Raw genomic sequence first — 21019 nt, forward strand, 5'->3', positions numbered from 1 at the left:
AACTTTGCTAATGGAAACCATAATTAATGAAAAAGATTCTTCATTACATGAACTATTGAAGAAAATTCATTTGAAAACCGCCGTGATCATGTTGAGCCAAGCATGGGGGAAATTGCTCCCTGAAACGATCGCTAAATGCTGGAAAAGCGTATTGGGTACAAGCCCAACAGTTGACGCGATTATTGAATCTAATCCAGACGATATGCCATTGGATATCGAAATTGACGATCCCCTTCTTGTTGCAGGATTACAACGGTTAAATGAGATGGTCGAAAACTATGTGGGTGAAGTAGACACAGATGAAATCCGCAATTGGGTTTTGGAATTAGGAATAGATGAAGGTGATAGTGAAGCCAATGAACCCGAAGATACTACTCAAGAAGAAACAACCGAAAAAGTCCATCATGAATCGATTTTTGGCTGTGTCAATACAATTTTGAAATGGGGTGAACAGAACGATGTACTGTCATTCAATCAGATCGCTTGTTTGCATGATATCCGATCAAAAGCACTTGAAAAGTGTTACGAGAAAACGCAATCGAAAATAACAAAGTTTTTCCAAAAAAAATATTGAATTTTGGAGCACACACTCATATGTCCTTCCGCATTGATCTCTTTTTATTAATTTCAATAAATATGTGTCTTGAATATCGACCTTTTGAGCTCATTAATTGCGTTGAATAGAGTTAAAATATTTTTCCCTAGGTATTCCTCGTTTCACAGGAGAAATTCGCAAAGGTACAATTTTTCGCTAAGTGCAATCATTGCTGAAATTTTCCAATTGTACTTATCGGGCTTCTACTGTATAGCTCTTCAACTCTTATCTGGAGCATACAGCGGTAAGTTTTGGCCAAAAAACACGGTTATGTTCTAGTGATCTCAAATGACTCCACGTTAAGCCTAGAGATTTCATTTCATTCATAAGGCGCGCCAGGTGGTGCGTGGTTAGTCAATTCCTTGACCGGCTTGTTGAAAATGATTCCAGTGCAGAGTCTGTTTAGTTCAGCTGGCATCGCTCTTTCTCCACTGTCATTTCTTTTCGCGTATTTCGGTTTGTACATTAACCAGTGAGCGGTTCCTCAACAATCGGTATTGATTATTGTTTGCGACCAGATGATTCGCAAGATGCGCTGAATACCTTACCTTGCGCTGAGGCGATCTGTGTTAATAAAACTACAGCTCCGCATCACTCATCTTAGGCGTCCTAGACAAACCTTATTGCTGAATAAAAGGAGTAGAGTCGCTATATTCTGCTCAGAATTTGATATTCAACAGTAGTTTAAGCTACAAGATTACTACAGAATTGTCCAAGGCGAGATTTATGATTCAACTAAAGTGGCTGTGCATATAAAAAATCGCTATAATGTATCGATATTTTCATTTATATTCCTTGGAGGGAAAATATGTTTTCTAAATTCATATTTGTATCATATTTAACGTTAAACTTCAGCAACGTTTACGGAGTTATGACAGCCTTGTACAGCAGAAAGTCAGTTGTTGAACGTGGCGAGCAAATTGGAACATTACTAACAGAGCCGCTAAAAAACTCCTGCGCAAGCATGCATAGCAGTACAGTTTGTGTATTATTTGGAGCTCAAACAACCGTATACGTATACATAGTTACATACAAATATACACGTACCAGCTTTTAAATATAGCATTTGAAAATAAAATACAACTCAATCGTGATCAATTCAATTGACGGAAGTTAACGGGTGCAATATTTATTGCTAGCTGCAGCGCATTTATTTAAATATTGTTAGTCAACAACAAACATCAAAACCAAATAAATACAAATATAAGCACAAATACAAATAGATGTGCGACAAGCAAATTCTGGTATATTCTTCTGCAAGCAAACAACCACACGCACACACACCTCCATCCATAAATGTCAAGGCTTTTGCTTGCGTGAAGTTTGTAACGCAGCAATAAAGTTAATACACAAAAAAAATCAAAAGTTGACAGACAAAATATGCTTCTAGCCTCGCTTCCATGCCCGCCTGCTTGCTCACCTACATAACTTCGTTTCAAAAAGTGCCCGGTATTTCTCATTTGACACTCGTACAGAAATGTTAGTGCTTGTTGCAGCGTATAGACTCCCACAGCGTTCAGCCGTTTGCGATGAGCTTCCAGTGAGCTGTTGTGTGTAAAGTTGGCTTGGATACGCTAAATGGGGCTGAGGTCGCTAGGTATTTATAGAAAACGTAAATTTTTATGTATTAAGTAATATAATATTTAATATTTATTAAATATCTTAAAACGGATAGATTTCTGGGAAAAATGGACTCGCTACATAAATGACGCTACTATCGAAATTTCCCGAAAAATCAAGTTAGGGGCTCAACTGGGCTTCTGAGTTAATATACAAATACATACATACATAACTGAATGCAAGACAATTTGTTTTAATAATTAGCATAATTTTCAAAGTTAAAATGTTTTTTGGTACTGTTTTTAAATGTTGTTTATACTTTAGGGGATGCCTTTTATCAGTGGCTTTAAAAAAAGGTGTTTCGAGGCGAAAAAAGCGACATTTGAAAGCATGATTGAAGAGCAATAAACAATTTTTTAACATAAATAAAAAAACAAAATGGCGAACATATGAGGGACTTCGCACAGCTTCTCGTTGTGCGCTAGTAAAACGGCGTGTAAGATTCCAGTCGTAGTTTTCACCTGAAACACAAAAGAAAAATATTGTCTTATTCAGAAGGCTTTCCCGCATATAATAGACTACTCTTGTATAGAAATAAGAAAAATGAACACACAATTAATTATTGAAAAAAGTGATTTTTCGCTATTTTTTTTTCAAAAAAGGTGTTAAATAACATTAAAAAATGATTTTTTTTTTGTAATTTGTTAGTTAATTAGTTGCGCATATTAATTATCTTTATATAGGTTATCGGTTTGAAACGATAACTTTCGTTGTTTTTTAAATCTTACACGCCATTTTCAAAAACATGGTTTTGAGAAAACGTGTTTGAAAGTTTTCAGAAGGTAGACAGTATACTCACACAAGGGACGGTACATAGGCCTGTATCACTTTGAATTCCGCTATATCATTTTGAGGGCATATATTCCTATAATATATCTAGTAAAAAAAAATCGATTTTTTGAAGCCGACTGATAAGAGGCCCCCCTTAAGCAAAAATATATAAGCCAAAATATGTGGGTATGCAGTGAAATCGCCCATGAAATTGTAGTAAAAAAGTGCAAGTTTTAAATAGCTAAAAAATTCTCTTGGCTTTTAATATGTATTTTTTGTTGCTGACGGCTCTGGCTGTTTTATTAATTTGAAAAGTGCAATTTATAAAAACTGTAGGATTTATATATATATCCATAATTGGCGCTTACGACCATTCTGGGTGTTTTGACTCCTTCTGCTGTTTGTGGTGTCCGTCTTGATGTTGTTCACAATGGAAAGGAGCCTACAGTTTCAATTCGTCTCCCAAGGGGAAAGGGTTTTATTAGCAGAAACATACTCGGAGGTTCGCCATTGTCTGTCGATGAGCAACCGCTATTAGAAAAAACTTTCTATAAATTGGTGTTTCGTGGCACTGGCTTCGAAACAGAGCACTCACGAATGATAGTCATATCGATTTCACGAACTATATTACTGCACATCCAAAAACTTTCTAATTTTTCTCTGTTTTATATGGTTTTGGTTAAAGCATGAACAAAAAAATATATATATTACAACTAAATTTTAATACTAAACAGTTTCGATACAAAATATTTTTTTAATGATGTGCATTAGGAAAAATTTTTTGAAAAATGTAAATACAAAACTTTATTAAGCAACCATTTCTAGCTGTCAGGCCTTTATTTGATTGAATTATTATTGATGCTTTTTATTAATTGGTATACCTTTAAACGAAAACCGAAGAAAAACAGTAAAAGTGGTACCCTGAACTAACATTTAAGGCATTAAGTTGAGACATTTCGGCCAGACGCAGGCAGAAAAAAGACAACTGCGCCCAGCTTAACCCAGCTCTAAATTAAGTTCAATAAGGGAACTGAGTTTGGATGAGGTACTATGACGAGTAGTCGACACAAAAGGCCATGCGGTCGAAGTGCAAACCTCAAATTTTATACATTCATTATTCAACATTGAAGACTAAGTGGACGTACAGCTAACAAAATATTTTTTTTTAAATAATCTTTAAAATCGAATATCTGGAAAAAGGTCAAGTTTTGGATCTCATAAATTATATTAGGCAGAAATTATTTAAATAATAAAGTGCTTCAGTGCCTTGGACGATTTTCTTGGTAAAGAAAATATTATTCTCCAAGAAATGACGACCCTTTAACTAAGATATGTATAGAAATCGTATTGTTTCAATTTTTACAGCCCAGGATGCTTCACATAAACTCCCAACAAACGACAATAGTTTGCCGATTGCATTCTCTATTGGATACGAATTGAGAAGCGAAAAGTTAAGAATATATTCCGAGGTAAATTAAAGTGTGATTTTGTTATCATGAAGATTTCGTAGAAGAAAAAATATCAGTTATTGAAAAACTCTCGTCTAATTGACGATTTTCGTGGGCTTTTTGAACAGAAGCTACTACATACATGCTAGCTTTGGGCATTTGATATGTAATAAAATTGGCAAATGTAACATATTTGATTTGATCCTGCATCCGCGAATTAACGTTTCATCGTTTCGAGAATTTCAAAAATTCACCAATTCCCCGATTCGCTGTAGATGCGTTTCGCGCTTTTACATTTAGTTCACTAAGGTCACACGTGAGTGGGTGTCAGCGTTTGGCTAAGCGTCAGCTGTACAGGGCTGTGTTTGTCTGCTCAGTGAAGTTGGACGATGTCGTTGAGAAGGAGAATCAGAAGAGAAGCAGGCAGGTGGGGAGCGCGATTTTAAAGCTAGAGGCTGGTGCTATGCATGCAGAATATTCAATATTTGCGCTCATAAATTATTCACCACGTTGTGTGTGTGGCACGACTTTTCTAACATTTCGCTTTATAGATATTTGCGCAATTTTGCGAATTTGTATTTATTTATATCTTGCAGTTGCCTATCTCAGATAAGCTGTCGTATACACACATAGCCACACACATATCAATGGAACTTTTTATTTACGTGATATAATGCGGTTTATATTCGTTGGTTGAAATTGATTTTAAATTGTTGCTCTTGATGTTTAGGTGAACGTGTTTGCTGGGGCCTAAGAATTGTTTTCTTTTTTTAGTAAATCACATTATTGAAATTTAATGTAAGTGGATGTAAAAACGCAATTTCCTAATGAAAATATACGAAATTTGAGTAATCAGCTCTTGTGGAAAAATTTCCGAATTAATACTTTTGATGTACAATAATTGGGAGAAAAATAATGGTTCAATTAAACTTGTTATGAAAGCTGGTTACAATTCCAATTAAAATTTGAAAGCCATTCCTAATGAAGATGGCGTCATAAATTTAAATAATAGCACATATATTAGGAAAATTAAATTTTTTTTCCAACTTTGTACAAAATTTTTCAAAAGTGCTTTTTAATTAAAATAATGGAGACAGCATTTTGTTTTTTATTGCTCCGCAAAATTTTTATATATTAGATACTTCTCTTTTACAAGCCCCAGTAAAAGCAATATATGTATGTGGGCGGCCGCCGTAGCCGAATGGGTTGGTGCGTGACTACCATTCGGAATTCAGAGAGAGAACGTAGGTTCGAATCTCGGTGAAATACCAAAATAAAGAAAAACATTTCTCTAATAGCGGTCGCCATCGGCAGGCAAAGGCAAACCTCCGAGTGTATTTCTGCTATGAAAAAGCTTCTCATAAAAATATCTGCCATTCGGAGTCGGCTTAAAACTGTAGGTCCCTCCATTTGTGGAACAACATCAAGACGCACACCACTAATAGGAGGAGGAGCTCGGTCAAACACCCAAAAACGGTGTACGCGCCAATTATATATATATATATACCTATCCTTAAATGAAATATTTATGCGTTGTTGAATACTTTTCGCTGCAGCTAAAGTTGACTAAATACTAATAAAAGTAGAAAGAATGGCGATTTCATAGAAAAATGGTTTAATTTATGATAGACTCACTAGCAAGAAATTAAATAAATTTATGTGTACAAAAAATTTAGCTCATAAATACGCGGAAACACAAGTATACAAAAGCAAACTCAACTCGAATTTCTACAACAAACTGCTCATTTGGCCAACAGTTGATGGCAGCGGCTTAACATATACGTATGTAAAATCCTTTGGAGAGTAGAATAAGGCAAGGAGCTTTCTTAATATTTCATGACTCATCATAATTTCCAGTGCACGTAGATATTTGTGTAGATATTTGGTATTTATATGACATCTTCACCAAGGCGAAATTTCATTGGCTCACATATTTGAAGAAGGTATGTCATGGCTTCACATGGCTTATGACTACTCCCATGTATATGGGAATATATAATATATTAGTCAAATGAAGATAAACGGCCATTAGTAGGAAAATGTGCTGAATCAGCAATGATAATATATAATATTTATGTATGTACACAGGCATAAACGTATCTGTGAAAGCAAGTCATTTGTGATCTTCTATATATAAAAAAACAATATTTTGACATAAATATTGAAATTTCTGTTAAGACAGAAAAGTAAGTGGAAAATCATGCAACAGAAGCGAAATTTAAAGGCTAGTAAATCTGTCTACTATAGACTAAATTTTATTGGGAAAAGTTCTCAAAGAAAACTTGCCGATGATTGGCAAATGAAATATTATAAATTTCTAGCTACAGTTCTCTGCTGGTGAGTCGGCCTCTATATAATTTAATATTACAAAGCGCATCTCCTAAATATACAATTTTTGATATTTTCGCAAATTTATTCAATTTGTGCACGAGTTGGGAGTAGTTGCGCTGTCTTATTTTTATTTAAAGCAAGGCAAACTGTAAATGCTATGAGCCACCGCCAGCTACTCAACAACAAAAACGTTGCTAGTCTCTGTAATATCGAGAATTTTTTTAAGAGCAGCAATATTGTTGGAATGGATTTTTTTATTATAATCTGACAGATAATTTCATGGAATTTATTTCTTGAAACTTATACCGGGCATATGTCTGCAGCGACTACGATTTACATGGTCCACACGATAAGTTGAATTTTTGACTACTTTTTTCAATAAATCTGAGTAATAAATCTAAACGAGTCCAATTAACAAAGAACGATTTGCCAAACTTTATTGAACAGAAATGTCAACACAGTTTGCCAGTCTCAGCTCCCAAGCCAGAGTTATCGATATCGATAGTTCTCATGCAGCTAAAAGCACAGTCGATGCAACTGCCAAAATTATTATAAAGGCGCTACTACTGCGCAAGTTTTGATTACTAATTATTTATCTTTAATTTCAGTAGCTATTTTTCATAAAAGTATAGGTCTCTTTATAACAAAGACCATTATAATCCCATTTTTAAACCTTCTGCAAGACTTATTAAAATTCGATAAATTTTCATCAAATATATGAAATTTTTAAGCCGCATGAAGAATAAAAAATGTTGGTACACTGTTTTATAGCCAATGGAATTTTAGTATAATAAGGTGCAAGTTTTCAGTGACTCAAAATTGTCGCTGATTTTTAATAATTTTTTCTCTCACGATGTTGCACATTTGTTCCATATGAAAAAATAAACAAAATGTTGTGCATTTTATATGGAGAAATTGCATGATTCAATAATATAAGGTTCTGCATGAAGTAACAACTAAAATTTGTCACTCCTTAGTGTACAATCCAACTGTACTGACAACTTTACTGCATGGTGCATCGTTAAATGCACCGTTACAATGCAAGCATCGGACATAGAAGTGTAGGTAAGCAGCTGAGAAATTGCTTTTGACATCAGTGGGGTTCCTTTCTACAAATACCCAGTGTTCAGAAAGTGGTTGTTCAACAAATTTCAATTGATGTGAAGCAACTGGAAATGATATATTCTTTCCATAGACCCTGATTTTCGGAACCCATATCGGACATGATTCACACAACTGGCTAACCAACGACCTGTAATTGTATTTTCGCATTATATACGACTTACTACTACTAAAATACTACTACGTTATACTCGTATACAATACTTGGTTTTACTACTATAGTAACTGAAAACGAAGAGTGAGCAATATTGTCGAACAATTAAGATCCGTTTTTTTCTGTAGAAGCGAGAAAGCTGCTTTTCTTTGTTAAATCATGGAGAAAAAATTATCAAAAATCAAGAACATTTTTGTGTTATCTCAAATTTTCATTTTATTATACCAAAATCCAGTCGTTTATAAAACTTCATATACGAAATTCTTCTAAAAAATTCTGATTAAAATAGGTAAATAGTCAAAGCTTGTCAATACGTACAAGTATACTTTTATCATAATGTCTGGGGGTGCATATTTCATTTTAGGTACCTAATATGTACGCCTTTTGATTTATATGACATATGTATGTACATATATACAGTATTTAGGTACACCAGTGTGTATATATTGGTATGTGTGTGTATATGTAAGCTTAAAATCAAAATCCATAATCTAACTGATTCGCATTACCTAGTACCCTCCCATTGAAGTTGACTTATATGCAAGTCGATGTCCTACACCTCAAGGCAACTGGGTCTACTAACACACAACTCTGCATGCTACAGGATGCTCCGTTCATAGCACATAGCCTTGGGGGAAGGTAGAAATTAAGCAAATTTACAGAATCGTATTGTTCGCTTAATAAATATTCAATAATCACAAATTGATGACTAGATTACGAATACAACATCTACTCACCTAAATGCATGTAAATATGTGTGTGCATGTAATATTCTTAAAATAAACATATGTAAGCATGCATGTAAAGGGTGTTTTTTTTAGAGGTTAGGTTTTCAAGATGAAATAAAACGTATATACGTTTAATGTTATGGCCAAGAATTTAGCTTTATTATAAAGATAAGGGTTTGCCATTATGTTTTAAAAATGATTTCGGGCAAGTGGACTCCGCGGCTGGCTCGAATAAATTCCAGCCGAGAGGCCCAATTTTCGACCACTTTTTGCAGCAATTGGGGCCGTATGTCAGCAATAACGCGCCGAATATTCTCTTCCAAGACATCAATCGTCTCGGGCTTATCTGCGTAGACAAGCGACTTCACATAGCCCTACAAGAAATAGTCCAGCGGTGTTATATCGCACGATCTTGGAGGCCCACGGCGCGAGATAATGCGCTCACCAAAAGTTTCCTTCAATAAATCGATTGTTGCGTTGGCTGTATGGCATGTAGCGCCGTCTTGTTGGAACCAAAGGTCGTCCACATCAACATCGTCCAATTCAGGCACGAAAAAGTCATTAATCATGGCTCTATAGCGCTCTCCATTGACTGTAACATTATGGCCGGCTTCATTTTTAAAGAAATATGGACCAATGATTCCCTCTGCCCATAGATCACACCAAACAGTGACTTTTTGAGGATGTAACGGCGTCTCAGCAATGGCTTGTGGATTATGTTCACTCCAAATGCGACAATTTTGCTTATTGACATACCAATTCAACCAAAAGTGAGCTTCATCGCTGAACAAAAACCATTATTTTCGAACCGCGCGAACCGAACCATTATTTTCGTAATAAATTTGCACGATTTGCAAACGTTGTTCAGGTGTTAGTCTATTCATTATGAAATGGCAAACCAAACTGAGCATAAATCAAGTGACAGCTGTCAAAAAGACCATCTATGAAAAAAGTAGTGCCAAGTTGAAAACCTAACCTCTAAAAAAACACCCTTTACATATGTACGAAGGTAGTAGTATGAGCGCATGGGTCATTTTAATACCATTTTATGAACCCATTGCACACACACATACACATAAAAGCCTCTTGGCTCTTAGCTGCGCTCACTCAACACACTTACATATACACTATATATACATACGAGTTGAGTTGCGAAGTGTTCATGTAAATATATGAGTCTTGCCGAGATATTAATGCATTTAGCAATTAAATGCAACGAAGCAAATTATTTGCTTTGAGGTGCAATCAACGCTGGCCCTACAAATGCTATAGAACAAAGTATGCGCATAAGGTTGTAGGCACGCATGTATGAATGTGTAAAGCATGCGTTTGCTGCCTGCATGTGTGCATTAGCATATTGTTTGTGGTAGCCATGGTAATGCCAATTCCATCCTTATGTGCCAACTTTCGCAAAACACGCCGCCAAATGCAAGATGCTCCTGGTGTCTATGGTTTAGCAATAACGTTAACCGCCACTCAGCCCAAACTTGTTCTAAAATATGTACAAACTACTAAATTACACAAAATTAATAGTAACAGAAACAACAATAATGATAACAATGGCTGCAAAGACTGCGTAATGCGAAATATGGAGTAAATTTAATGTAGCAACCAAATCAGGCCATTGAGTTTCATTATTGAGTATTTGTTTGTACATGCATTTATGCATTCATGTGTATGTGACAATATACAATTGTGCGTGTGTATGTGTATGCGCATATTTAGCATACGTTAGTAATTGCTAAAACAATTAGTCGAACTTTGTACAACGGAAGTGCTAGCTCATAAATACTACACAACTCTGCTATGTATGTGTGTATGCATGTGTACACGAGTATGTGTATGTGTTGATGTATACAATTTCAATTAAACAAATAATTGCAGAAGGAAATGCCGCAGAAATTTGTAAGGATGCCCTATTGTTCGGATTCTATTGTATTTGTGCATGCGTTTGTAGTTATGTGTGTGCGGATACAAATATACATACAAGCACACATATATATGCCATGACTGAAGATACTGAAAGTATGTGATGATATATTTCAATCAACCAAAGATGATTTGGAAGGCATTACTCAAATCTTCGGAAAATTTTCCTTTAAACGGCTTTAACACCGTTGTGGACTAAAGCATAGTACTAAGTTCGCGTTTTATGTGAAATATGCAGAAAATTTAATAAGTATATCACCGCAAAGTAGTATTCAGTTCATGCCGTGAAAGCAACGCCAGCGAAAACTGACATGCTCATTTGGAAGTGAAGTGACTGAGCTCGAATACTCCGAAGGCATGACGATTGTAAGAGCAACCTCTCTGCAAGGAGTGTAAATAAATCTTCTTTCACCGCAAGCCAAATGCATGTAGCTGGCGAAGTTAATACCAGCCTTAAGCAATTAGGTTACTGCAGAATTAAGAAATTTACTTTTTGTCTTGAAAGATGCCCTAATAACTTAAAAATTATATTGTATTTCGAATCTCAGCGCAGCCTCTCACTGTCCGGAACGCGGCATACCAAAAACATTACCCCTACATAAAACACCCCTAACCCCGGTAGTCAGAATTTTCAAAAAAATGGATCTTTTGTTTTGCACTTTGTTAAAGTATGATATCTTAAAAATATTGTGTGAAAATTTGAATTGAATCCGATAAATACTTTCCGAGTTATACAACAATTAACAAAGAGCGCTCGGGCGCTCCGGAGCGTTCGCAAAACTTCAAATGCGATTTTCTCAAAACTTTGTTTTTTGTACTGGTGATCATTGTAACTTACAAATCGTGGAGTTAAATTTCAGTAAGATTTACACAGCTTTTGAAAAACATAAGAAGCTCCCGCCTGATCGAAGGATTTTAGTTTTCAAACATTTCGGGTTTTTTCTCGAAAATCTGAAAAATATTTCCTGAGGCTGCCATATTGTTAATTTTGAAAAAAGCTTCGATCAGGCAGAAGATTATCTATTAATACAACTAATTCCTCGTATCCGATTGATTTTAGATGAATTTCCAAGGACTTGTGATGATCACCGCACACAAACGCGATAATCTTTAGAATTATAAATTTTTTTGTTTTCATTTTGCTAAGGTCAAGTCGAAACATGATGTATTAATGCAATGTTTTTAGTTTTGTAAAGTAAAGCAATTCACTAGGAAAAAAAATTTATTGCAAATCATCATTATTTCGGGTCTCTCACTACCCCTGTTTGAAAATTTCTTTGTATATTCACACATATTTTCTGCATGGAAGTATATATATATAGATTTGTTATACTTTAGAGATTTTATAAAAAAGATTTAAACGATTAATTTTGTAAAAATTTTGAACTTTTTGTTAAAATGTTCCGTTTTTCTAAATGCAGCTAAACGGCGACAATTTCACCCCAGTGTTAATTAACAGGGGAAATTGGTGACACACACGCTTCTGGGATGCAGGCCATTCTTTTTTTGTTTCCTCAGATGCGTGTTAAGGAAAAAATTCGCAGAGCAACTGAAAGTATTGCGTACTAGTAAACAAGTAGCGTTAAGTCGGTCGCGATTGCGGGAGTGCGTAGGTTCGAATCTCCGTGCATGAAAATCAAATAATAGAAACAGTTTTTTTAATAGCTGTCGCCCCTCGGAAGGCCAACAGTACTTCTGCGAAGAAAAATCTCCTCATAAAAAAACATTTACCTTTCGCAGTCGGCTTGAAACTGTAGGTCCCTCCATTTGTGAAACAACATCAGGGCGCACACCACAAATCGGAGGAGGAGCTCGGCCAAACACATAACACAAAAGTAGGCGCCAATTATTTATATATTTATTTCTTAGGAACAGGCTTCTTCGGAAGCCAATCCAGCAAACCAGCCAAAGTTCCAGATAATTGAAAAATGTTAAGTGCTGAAACATGACACTTTTGTGAAGAAACCAGTGGCCATGAATGATAAACTTTGAAAATGTATAGCAACGCAGAAAATCAATAGTATTGCATAGATAAAAATCTCTCAATCCCCTCATACGGCTTATCAGAATTCTGAGAAAAATTTAAAGAATATCACTTGGAATTTATGTGATATTTGAGTGAAAGTCATCATTGTGTATGAGTTTCTGTAAATTCAAACCCATGACTTATTTACAATAACCATACAACAACAAACAGCATATAAAACTATTATATATCCATGCGAGTTAGCTGCTATTGCATCAAATTATTTATAATATTCAGGCTGAATTGCAAAGTACCATATATTGAAATATTCGCTTCGGTGGCCTGATGACCTCTTTAAAAATTAATTATATGCAAACGTTCGTTACTTGATCAATAGCAACATTAATAGAATTGAAATATAATATATGCGTTGTGTAAATTGTAAGCAGGAAGAGGTGAGCGTGGTCTCATTGTGAATATATTAGTATGCATAGAAGTTGCATGTATGAGTGGTCCCTGCAGAGAAATTTCTTAGTTCTTAACCGGAACTTTTGGGAGATCCTTGCCCGGGCTTATAGCTTTTATCTGACTGCCATTCAACTATTTTCAACTTGTGAAAATTTACTGAATCAGCACCAGATGTGATTGAGTAGAATGCAATTCATCCGTTTTTAGGTGTTGTTTCGTATTTCTCTCCTGCAAAGGGGCTGTGCATCTTGTTGTTATTTCTGGCAAATCGACTGTTTTATGCTGCCTTCGAACTGTAGTTGGTTTGTTTGGGAAGTTTTTTCATGGCAGAGTTGTGCGCGGCGCTTTGTCACGGCTCGCTGAGATGTGAGTGCTGTTAGAAAAACGGAATTTTCCCATCAATTGATATTAGAGAATGCAGTTGTTTTCGAACTTGAGACAAAAAGATTGGTAGTCACGCAGAACTTGTCTGGCGGTAGTAGCAGCAATGTACTGAAATATATGTGATTTATTTCATTTTATTTTACATGCACTTAAAAAACATATTAAACAAAAAAAAAATTCAAACAATTCATGAGAATGACTTGCTTGTAGACAAATAGTTTTGACGCCTCCTTTTCCTCTCACACACTGCAGTGAAGTCAATCCGAGTAGCATGCAGGCACTCACTTATTTATTTACGCACACAATTTCTCTACTCTTTGCTCTAAACGTCTACAGAAAACGACTTCTTTAACTTATCTAGCACCAGGGGCGGATTGTGACATTGTGGGGCCCTGGGCTAATGTTACTCGGGGGCCCTGTTTTCTATGGTGATGCAGTATATAGTTATCAGAAAAAAAATCATCTTATAAAAACATTTATTTATCAAAACAAATATGACAATAAAGGATATTAAATTACAGCGAATTCCATTATTTGCTCATCAACTGCTAAATCCTTTGTTAGATCACAATTTATCGAAAGAAGAGATAAATGATTAAGTCGATCGTTCGACATTGTTGTCCTATACTTATTTTCAATATATGACATCCTGGAGAAAGAGCGCTCCGCTTCGCAGCTGCTGATGGGCAACGTCAAAAAATTTTTAAGATGGTGTAACAATTAGGAAATACATCAACAAGTTCCCTTTCATAGATAAGCTTATAAATTTCACTGCAAGAGGTGTAGCAGTCTGATTTAGATTATAGTAAATATGATTTTAATTGAATGCATTCATTTACTAAATTTTCATCTACGTCATATGAATAATATTTTACAATATTGCGTACATTTTCCAGATCCACGCTTTCCTGGTTTTTATTCTGCAAATTCATTAAAAAATTAAATTTTTTGCTGGTTGCCTAATAGACTTGACCCCTTTCATTTAAATCCATAATCATCTTCTTCAATGCAACGTTTAGCGTGTCCCTTTTAAATTTTTCTGCGCCGCACACTGAGACTTTAGCAGTAGACTTATCGGCAAATTTTGAAGTAATTTGTCTCTTGTAAACGTCGCTATAATTTGTTTTCACACTAGTACTTAATTTTATAGCTTTCCCTTCGTACTCTTTTAGCTTCTGATCCGAATGCTGTCGTATGTTGTACACGAACTCTTTTAACGAAACAATTAATTTAGTGCCTTCGCAAATGTTTAAGCCAGGGCTCTGTATTTTTTTATTTACTACATGAAACCTCTCCAAAATTTCTTCGCAAAATGTGATCAAAATTGCAAATAAGAGTTTCGCCAGTTTATTAAATAAACTTTGTGCCTCTTTTCTGAAATCAACTTTCTCATCCTCATTTTCGCTAAAAGTTTTTAAAATTTTCATAATTTCAGAATAATGATTTTTTAAAGCTTTGACAGCCTCATAATGACAAGACCATCTGGTTTGGCTTAAACTTTTTAATGTAAATTTTAGTTGCATTTCACGATGTAACAATTCCCACCTGTGGGTTGAAGATGAAAAGAAAACATATATTTTTTGCACCACTCCAAAAAATTTACAATTTCGGTTGCAACTTTAACACATTCTTCACCAACTAGGTTAAGGGAATGTGCAGCACATGGTACATAATCCGCACTTAAGTTTTTTGTTTAGTTAATGCTTGGACACCTTTGTACTGACCCGACATATTGGCTGCATTGTCATAAGATTGTCCCCTACAATTATCCAGTACCAGCCCATTTTTTTCTAAAAAGTCTTGTAGAATATTAAATAAGTGTAAACCAGTATGACTACTAATTTTGATAAATAAGACACATCTCTCGTACACATTTCCCTGAAAACAGTATCGTAATACAATAGCAAGTTGGTCATTGTGAGACAGATCTGGAGTTGAATCCATCACAATTGAATAATACTTTGTGTCGTCGTTATTTAATTGTTTTATAATTTGTTTCACTATCTGTTTGCCCATAATATCAATAACTTCCTCATATACTGTTTTTGATAAGTACGATATTGTTGGTTTCGGTCGCAGCTCTCGTTGTTCAATATGTTCCCGAATGAATGGGTCAAACTCTGCCAATAGATCCAGAGCTCCCATGGAATTACCATTATGTGGTGTACCAAATACTTCTTCTGAACCTCTAAATGCTAATCCTCTTATACTCAAAAATTTTATTACTGCAATAACCCGTTTCATGACATTATGATAGTACTCTGTTTCTTTCTTTGATTGATCCTGGAGCTGCTTATCTACAACAAACTTATTTTCTCTTTCGTGACAGCCAAGCTAACATAGAAAGTTTATGTTCATTAGAATTTTCGTGATTTTCTAAAGACGTTCCTATGTGTTTCCAATCAGAAAATCCGCTGTGTATTGAGAAAGTGTTTTAGAAAAAAGTTTGCAAGTCGAACAAAAAATAGTCCCAAGGTTGGGTGAATAGCACAACCAAGGTCGTTCCAGTAATTGGCCGTTTTTCATTTTCTTAATGAAATATCTGTCTGAGAATGATCTATTTTGATCTTTATATTTTTTTGTTGAAGCTGGATATTTATTTTCTGGATCTTTATTTTGAAGATCTGTTATTCCATGTGATTAATGAAGTAATTATTTAGTGACACTGGCCACGATCCCACGTCAAGATATTTCCCAAAATCAAAGTTATTGTTTTCTGAATTTCGTTCAGTCTCAATATAAGTTTCCTTATGTGGAGCATTAATATCGTTTTCAGTTGGATCAGAGGGTTGTTGATAGTCAGATAATTGTTCATTTGTATCACTAATATTTCTTTTTGTGTTGGGGTTACTTACTCTCTGTAGATATGTTCTCTTTAGATAAGGTTCCTTCCTTTTCGCTTGATAATAGATTTTTAGATCTTTCATCGTCATTTTTATGTTCTATTTTAAAAAAGTATGTAGTTTTACACATTTACTTTTTTCTTTTTCTCGGCTTAACTGTAATTTTCGTTTTTCGGCTCCACTTTTATATTTTCTTGTAGACATTGATTTTGGTATTCTATTGTAAAAATAATCAAAGAACAGAATTAACCTATAATCGTTGAGATAATCTAATAGGTACTAATATTTTGTACAAGTAACGCAATTTATTAGAAAAAACATGCGAATAAATTTTTGAGTGGATGAACCCGACCGCTGGATGAGGAATAATTTTCTGAACAACTCCTGTCGAATTGTTTGGTTGAAGCCACCGGTAAACTTAATTTGTTGAAACCGATTGGCGCTACCGATTATTTCACAAATCATAAATCGCTAGCCTCTACAGATTTTTGGTTCCATGTAGAGGTGGCCGTAATTCGAATTCCCTTCCGCCCTTACAGAAATTACAGAGAACACTTATAACTAGATTTACTTACGAAGTCGATGCAATTGCCTTTGCTTTGTTCTGAATATTCCATGGAGACTCACTGTCTCTTTTCAAAATTCGAGACGTATTATTGCACCAACACTTTTTTATGCACTACACTTTTTTTAAGTTATATATTTTTGCACTTCGAAGACAAGCATGAACTAAATTCTTGATCTACGGGGAGTCCCCAAAATATACGCAATACACACGCACGCTATAAAATACACCGTCTATAGCCAAGCGAAGTGGCAGGTGAATTACCGATTCGTTTCATGGGCGCGCACACGAGTTGATCGATTTTAGTTGCCAAACTTACGATTTTTTTTTTCGTTGCAAGTAACGTTCGCACATGTGTCGAAACAAAAGAACATATAGTATAAAGTCAAGTATCAATATTTATGTCAGCTCAGGATCAGCACTGTCAAAAAGTGTGAGTACTTAATTAGTTGGCACTTAACCGTTTAAACGGTTCTGGCCAGCTAGTGTTTTTAGTAGAAAACTAATGTGAGTGTGGTAGTAAAATATCAGTGCGTCTTGTAGGGCATTCGTATTTTTTTTTATTGGTGGCTGGGGGCCCTTTGCAACCACGGGGCCCTGGGCTGAAGCCCAAAAAGCCATTAGGTAGATCCGGCACTGTCTAGCACACTTTTTGCCTTCACTTGCTACACATTTTCCTGTTGGTAGTTTCTGTATGTATATAAGCAGCATATAAATATATTAGTACATGTCCATTAATTAGTTCTTTTGGCCTCCGCATTTAATTTTTCATAGTTTGGCTTTCGTGCAAGCTAAGTAAACCTCCCAATAGCGCTATTTCATTATGAAGTTCTGCATTGTATCATCATAAAGTCATCATAAAATGTTTATCTTTACAATTAATCAATGTGATTCCATCTATTAACTGGGCAGTTCATACTGGCTCGCAATAGCAATACCACATACAACAAATATGCGCTTATATTTGTCCGTTGGTACTTTCCTTTGTCGTAGTTGTATGCACAAATACAAACAGACCGCAGGTACTCAGTGCTCGCTTATTAATATTTTAACCGCTTTTATCATTATCGCATCGGTTAAGTTAGTCCATCAAGAAAATTAAATTTTTTAACGAGCACATGGTGGCCACCTACAAGGATATTATTTAGAAATAAAATGATATAGATAAATGTTTTTTTTACATATAAAAGTAAATATTTTCAAGTATATTCTGCTTTACTATACAATGAATTGTTTTCTTAATGCACACCTATTCATGCTTGTGTTCAGTACGTTAACTACGTTGCATCAGAAAACTCCTATATGGAATTTTTGTATTAAAAATTAAAATAGTCTTAAATGCCATTGCAGAGAATGTTAGTATGTATGTATATGTACATTTTGCGGAGTGAAAGACGTGAGCCTAGAATGCCAGTAATTAGTATAAGCCAGCATTTAATTGAATATTAGTGGCTGACTGCGGTTATATTACATACGAAATACGGGATTCGATGTATTTAATACTAATACTGATTTCTTAATTCGATAGTGGTTTTCGTCAAATGCCGCATAACATGCATGCATATTCACATTCCCGATATGAGAACATCCGTTCTTGATGTCACTTTAAGAACTAACTTTTTTTCTTAACATACTAAACATATGAACAACAAATATATGTAAGTATATCTTATTTACTCTGTTCCTACATTCATACTTCCTACTAATATTAATGCTACATTTAACTATGTAACGGGTGATCAATCATGAGATGCTTTTTTCAATAGTTAAAAAAAAAAAACAAAAATGTAAATTATGTTCAAAACCTTTATTTATCATATGAAAGGACATTCTTTGACATTTACTTTTTGAATATGACTTCATTCAAATGTTGGCCGCAACTACGCTTAAGGTGGTCCATTCTGAAGGGCCAATTTTCAATCACTCGTTCGAGCATTTCGACTGGTATGTCGTGAATAACACGCGTAATTCTGGTTGCTCTTCATCCCAAATACGGCAATTTTTCTTATTGACGTAACCATTGAGCCAGAAATGCGCCTCATCGCTGAACAAAATTTTGCTCGAAAACAGCGGATCTTCTTCAATCTTTTCAAGAGCCCAATCAGCAAAACGGTGACGTGCAGGAAGGTCATTTGGCTTTAGTTCTTGTACGAGCTGTATTTTGTATGCTTTTAAATGAAGATCCTTCCGTAAAATTGAAAAGTTGTTCCATACGACAGTCCAAGTTGCTGAGAACGGTGCCGAATCGATTCATCGCGGTTTTCACGTACACTCTCTGCTACTGCCGCTATATTCTCAATGCTTCTTGCTGGACGTGGTCTATTCGGTCGAGAATTATCCACCAATGAATATTCGGATTCAAATTTGTCGATGGTATGTCGAATAGTGTTTAAGGCAGGCCGATTATGTTGACCATAATGCGGTCTAAGCGCACGAAAAACATTTGTCACAGAACGCTGATTTTCGTAATACAGTTGAACAATTTGTAGACGTTGTTGCGGTGTGAGTCTTTCCATGATGAAATGCCAAACGCTGTTCAACAAATCCACGATAACAGTTTGCCACAACTCGCGCGCGATCTGTAAAAAAAACTCAAATGAAAAAAACTCCTCTTAATTGATCACCCGTTATGTGCACTTAACAGTTTTACTTCTGTTAACTTAACATTATGTACTTGGCTAACATAATACGAGCATGCGGTTTACAATTAGCAGAGGCTCTGCATCCCCATGTACTTACTTTAAATTATGAGGCAATTCCTATACTTTATGAATTAGAAAATAGGTGGCAACTCCATTTAAAAAATATGTTTACCTTAAACATTCTAAATTTGTGTAATAATTCGTATGTACTGTAATTTACTATTTTCGCCATGAAACTTACGCCAAAAGCGAATAATTCTAATTAAAGTTTTTTTTATAATTTTAAACACAGCATCTCAAATTATATTTAATTTCAAATTTAAATTCTTTTAAATTAGATGGCAACGCCATGGTTAAAAATAAAAAATATTTAGATTGAAGCTCTCTTTTGCATTTACGCTAATCTATATACAAGTTAACACCACAGTTAACTCGCTCACCTGCAGCAGAAGCACACCTGTGTATTGAAATATGCTGACAGTGCGTCTGCTTAATGCAACGTGATCCACACGCGCATCCGGCAGACAGCAACTTCACCCGAAATACACAACATCGTGGGAACCGCTGTGTCAGCAGAGTTAGGGTAGGAATAAGGCTAGTTTAGTATAAAAGGTTCTGAGTGTGCCGCCGCGCGGGCAGTCTTGAACCAGTGGGCATTAACCGGTAATCTTCAACCAGCTAGTATACAATAAAGTAACTGTAAAACACTAAGAACAGACAATTAATTCCAGGATCCCGAAAGTAAGTATAACTTAACGGGCCAAGTGGTTGGCCCGCAACTTTAATTTTTTGAACGATGTCCTGCGGGACACGTTAACTGGCGCCCGAGCAGGGACCCCTCTTTTTTCAAAAAGATGGGGTACCTAACAAGGATCTCCACAAAGGAGTCCTTGTAAGTGTAAAGGATCCGCAAGGAGTCCTTGTAAGTGTAAAGGATCTCCCCCAAGGAATCCTTGTAGTGCAAAGGATCCGCAAAGGAATCCTTATGGTGTAGTGGAAAGGGAAAAAAAAGTGAAAATAAAAAAGTGAGTGCGCCGTGTCATAAAAGAAAAAAATGTAAAATAAAATTTAACTTGATGAAATAAAATAAATCAAATTGTAACTAAAATTAAAATAAAATTAGACAAGAAACCAAAATTGAAATCATAGCAAAATTTTTTAATATAAATTAACACAAAATAAATTAAGTTCAAATGAAATTAAATTTAATAAATATATTAAAAATCGGAGTTAACCAAATAAACTAAAATTAAAAGTGAATTTGAAATAAATTCAAACTAAATCAAATTAAGTGTTTGAAAAGATTCACGGCGCAAAACGAAAAATCACTTGAAAATTCCCTTCCACAATGTGAAGCCGCACTTGTGCAAAGTAACAGCCGCAATGCGAGCTTCACAAAGGATTCCCTTGTTCAGTAAGGGAATACCCGGCAAAATGGAGCGGAGTGCGACGA

Source organism: Anastrepha obliqua, chromosome 4 (assembly GCF_027943255.1).
Source record: "Anastrepha obliqua isolate idAnaObli1 chromosome 4, idAnaObli1_1.0, whole genome shotgun sequence".
Taxonomy (NCBI): domain Eukaryota; kingdom Metazoa; phylum Arthropoda; class Insecta; order Diptera; family Tephritidae; genus Anastrepha; species Anastrepha obliqua.